We start from the raw sequence: 4718 nt of genomic DNA, 5'->3' as shown, positions 1-4718 counted from the left end.
AAAATAATTCAAAAATATTCATTTTCCTATTCTGTTCAGAACAACAGTTTGTGAAGGAAGTACCACTTTGGCATGTCCAAATAGCATCCATTTTCTACAGTGCTTTCCTATGCCCAAATAACCATCCTCCACCAAATGCCAGCTCAATCAGTTCATTATTTTGAGCCAAGCTTCAACATTCGTAGTTATGTCCAGTGTGGTAGTTTGCAAAGCAAGTACCACCTAGGCTCCTCCTTTTGAGCTGAAAATTTGTCAAAACGGTCTTCTTAGTAACTGATCATCCTCAGCCAAAACTCACGCCCATTAGCCATGTACATTTCCCGTACCGCTAATCAAACACTTGGCTGCTAACTCATGTTTGAGCATCGATAGGTCTCCTCGTGAGAATCTTATGATGTAAATTTCTTCCTAGCACCAACCTGGGGAGTGCCCAACCCACTAGACATGCCTAGGCCGCCCAGAACACATGGCAACACCACGGTCACGCGGTGACCACGCGGCGGGCATGCGAGTTTACGCGCTCTAGAGTTGGGGCCCTCGGCCACCGCCCAAACCTCGACGTATCGCCACCAAACCATGTATTTATGATTAAATAGGTCCTTATGTAACTAGAAATGATTTTTGGAAAAAATAAATAGCAAACTATGAGGCAGTTGTAGTTCAAATTTGACCCGCTTCCAGCTGAATCGGTAGAAATTTGTCTTTTTCATGAGAGGTGGATCAAAAAAATTTACACCAGACCATTTTGTCAATTGTGCATTAAAAATGGCCTAGTATTTTATAAAAATGATTTGGTCCAATTTTGCAACAATTATTTCGTAGTTCCTTCACAAAAAAACCTCCTTTCGGGCACTCGAAAAATGGAAAATGGTTTTTTCGTCCAACGAAAATGAAAACTTCCTTAGGCAACATTGTTTGCCATTCCAATATGCACCCTTGTGCACAATATGAGATCATTTGAACAAACTATGCCATGAATGTGGCCATAAGATTGATCATTTGGCTTGAAAGCCATGAATCTTCACACTTGATAGCTCATTTCTGAGAACACTTTTTTAAAATAATTACCATATTACAATTTTATTATTTTTCCTGGAAACTTGTTCACATATAATGACACAATGCGAAGGTTTTCCAATTTTTTGATTTTTTTTTGAATTTTTTATGCCCGTTTCAAAATGCGGTCAAAACGGCGGGAATGACCGTTCCTAGCTAGTGGTTGAATCTTGGAATTTTTTTGGTCTTTCTCTGATTAAATAGGTCCTTATGTAACTAGAAATGATTTTTGGAAAAAATAAATAGCAAACTATGAGGCAGCTGCAGTTCAAATTTGACCCGCTTCCAGCTGAATCGGTAGAAATTTGTCTTTTTCACGAGAGGTGGATCAAAATTTTTGACACCCAACCATTTTGTCAATTGTGCATTAAATATGGCCTAGTGTTTTATAAAAATGATTTGGTCCAATTTTGCAACAATTATTTGGTAGTTCCTTCACAAAAAAACCTCCTTTCGGGCACTCGAAAAATGGAAAATGGTTTTTTCGTCCAACGAAAATGAAAACTTCCTTAGGCAACATTGTTTTCCATTCCAATATGCACCCTTGTGCACAATATGAGATCATTTGAACAAACTATGCCATGAATGTGGCCATAAGATTGATCATTTGGCTTGAAAGACATGAATCTTCACACTTGATAGCTCATTTTTGAGAACACTTTTTTAAAATAATTACCATATTACAATTTTATTATTTTTCCTGGAAACTTGTTCACATATAATGACACAATGCGAAGGTTTTCCAATTTTTTGATTTTTTTTGAATTTTGTATGCCCGTTTCAAAATGCGGTCAAAACTATTCAGGTCAGTGCTTCTTCATTGATCCTTCATGGTCCTTCTTCATTGATCCTTCTTGATTATTGAGGATATTTGCATTTCCACATGAATGACATTTGCATTGCCATATTGTAGACTCGACTGATTGACACCGAGAAAGAACGAGATGAAAACTGGGCCAAGCTGAAGGCACAAGATGATCTAGTGAAGTCTTTACAACATATGGTGGCCAATCTTTATTCCATGCAAGGCCAACCAGTGCCAGAGATGCCACCGACGCCAGAGGGGAACATTGTGAGTTTTGTTCAAACTATTTCTATCACCATTTTCGGCATTACCATATGCATTCATCTCACTATTGGGTCAATCCATCACAGCTCAACCCATCACAAGGGTCGAACAATGTTCTGGTAGTTCGACCTCAAGTTTGTGGAGTCGGGGCAGCAAAGGGAATGATGCGTTCTAATGTTGATGTTATCACTCCGGTTGATGGAGTTGGGGCAGCAAACGGAATGATGCCTTCTAATGTCGATGTTATCACTCCGATCTCCAAAATCGCGTGAACTTCATGTTATGTTTGAAATTGTTCCTTGTATGTTGAGAACTCTTGCATCTTGAGACTTGTAAACTTATGGTCTATTGCTTTGATGCACTATTGCTTTTATGTGGAATGTTTTTCAGAATCAATCATTGCTTCTTTTGTTCAATGATGCCTCTATGTGACATGTTCTATGTGTGATGAACTATATGCTGCTGCTGTATATGTTTCGCTGTAGGAAAGAAACAGAAACAGGTGAAAAGGCTCCTGGGCACACCATTGCCGAGGGCTGCTCTCGGCAATGACTGTGAAACTGGACCAGAACACACCCTTTACCGAGAGGACTCTCGGTAAAGGATAATAACCTGTAGCCCTCCTGGCAACTTTACCGAGAGGCCTCTCGATAAAGGATAATAACCTGTAGCCCTCCTAGCAACTTTACCGAGAAGACTCTTGGTAACGGAAAAAGAATTGCCGACGGTGGCTCTCAGCAAAATATTTTCACGGCTTTTAGGATAAGTGACGTGGCCCTCCCCTATTGGCTGAGTTTGCCGGGAGTCACACTCGGCAAACATAGCGTTTGCCGACAGCGACGCTCGGCAAAGTTGGCCCTCTTTGCCGAGAGTGGCGCTCGACAAAGATGGCCCTCGGCCTGTTGGCCTAGCCCCACGTGTCAGGAGCTGACACGTGTCAGCCACCTACTGGCTGTATTTGCCGAGCGCCGCGCTCAGCAAAGATGGCCCTCGGCCTGTTCGCCTGGTCCCACGTGTCAGGAGCTGACACGTGTCAGCCACCTATTGGCTGTCTTTGCCGAGCGTGGATGGCCCTGGGCCTATTCGCCTGGTCCCACGTGTCAGGAACTGACACGCGTCAGCCATCTATTGGCTGACTTTGCCGAGCGTGGCGCTCGGCAAAGATGGCACTCGACCTGTTCGCCTGGTCTCACGTGTCAGGAGCTGACGCGTGTCAGCCACCTATTGGCTGACTTTGCCGAGAGTGGCGCTCGGCAAAGATGGACCTCGTCCTGTTCGCCTCGTCCCACATGTCAGGTGCTGACACATGTCAGCCACCTATTGGCTGTCTTTGCCCAGCGTGGCGCTCGGCAAAGATGGCCCTCGGCGTGCTCCCCTTGGCCCCACGTGTCAGGAATCGCTGTCACCGTCTGCTATCCGTTAGCTACTTTATTTTGCCGAGTGGTAGTGTTTGACTCTCGGCAAAGTCTTTGCCGAGTGCCCGTGTTCTGGCTCTCGGCAAACTCCTGTTTGCCGAAGAGGTGTACGCCGGGTGGATTTTGCCGAGGGTGACACTCGGCAAAGGCTTTGCCGGCGGTTATCGGCTCTTTGCCGAGTGTCCGTGGCACTCGGCATACCACAAGATTCCAGTAGTGTAGGCATCCTTCTATGTATTACCGAAAAAGGGTTTCCCCCGGCATTGTATTTCAAAGCAACCAACACCGATACAAGGAACGCTGGGGCGGACAGCACATCAAGCACAAAGAAAAAGAAGAAGAAACTAATGCCAACAACGGCAGCTCGACAAAGCGTGGATGACCCGCCACCGCTACGCCCACCAGAAACAAACCACCACAGCCCGAAGGCTCCGAACCACCGCGCACCAAGCAGCACCTTCAAGAAGGTATGCGACGCCGACGACGCTGTTGCCCAGACTTGTCCTAGGGTTTCCCCCGGCACGCGGAGGGAGGTGGGGGATGGATATCACCGATACCCTCCAGGAAGGAATGGTGGCACCCGTAGGTGTCACCGCATCAGAGCCGAAGAACCGGCAAGGATTTCTCCCGCACTACAACCTCACCGCCCAACGGACCGGAGCCGACCAGCCAGACCGCCGCCCACCACCATGCACCAACGTGGATGCGCCACCACCCACGCCGCCTCACTACAAACACCAACACGAGGCCAAGAGGACCGGAGAGAAGCGCCCCGCGGAAGGAGAAGCAGCACCGAAGCCGAACGGGAGGGAACCACCTCCACCGCCGTCGTGCGGGAGGCCAGAACCTCCGGCAACGTCGCGGTAGCCGTCCGGACATGACAGCAAGGCATGCCAGGCCACCCCTGGCCCGGCCAGGCCCGAAACGGGCCCGCTAAGCCCCGCCGCCACGCTGCAGCAAGATGGCAATGGCGCCGCCAGCACCCTGCCGCTCATCGCCTCTCCCCCACCTCCCGGAAGCCACCAAACAGACCCACCCCGCCGCTGGCCCACCCAAGCCAAAATGGGGCCCGAAGGGCCTAGATATGGGCCGAGCGGGCGCCGCCAGACCGTGCCGGCGCGTCGCCCCGCCGCCAACGGCGACGCCGCCGTAGTCTGCCCCCGCTCGCGCCAGGGACC

The sequence above is a fragment of the Triticum dicoccoides genome, chromosome 6B (genome assembly GCF_002162155.2).
Source record: "Triticum dicoccoides isolate Atlit2015 ecotype Zavitan chromosome 6B, WEW_v2.0, whole genome shotgun sequence".
In the NCBI taxonomy this organism is placed as follows: domain Eukaryota; kingdom Viridiplantae; phylum Streptophyta; class Magnoliopsida; order Poales; family Poaceae; genus Triticum; species Triticum dicoccoides.
This window is presented reverse-complemented; position numbering follows the sequence as displayed.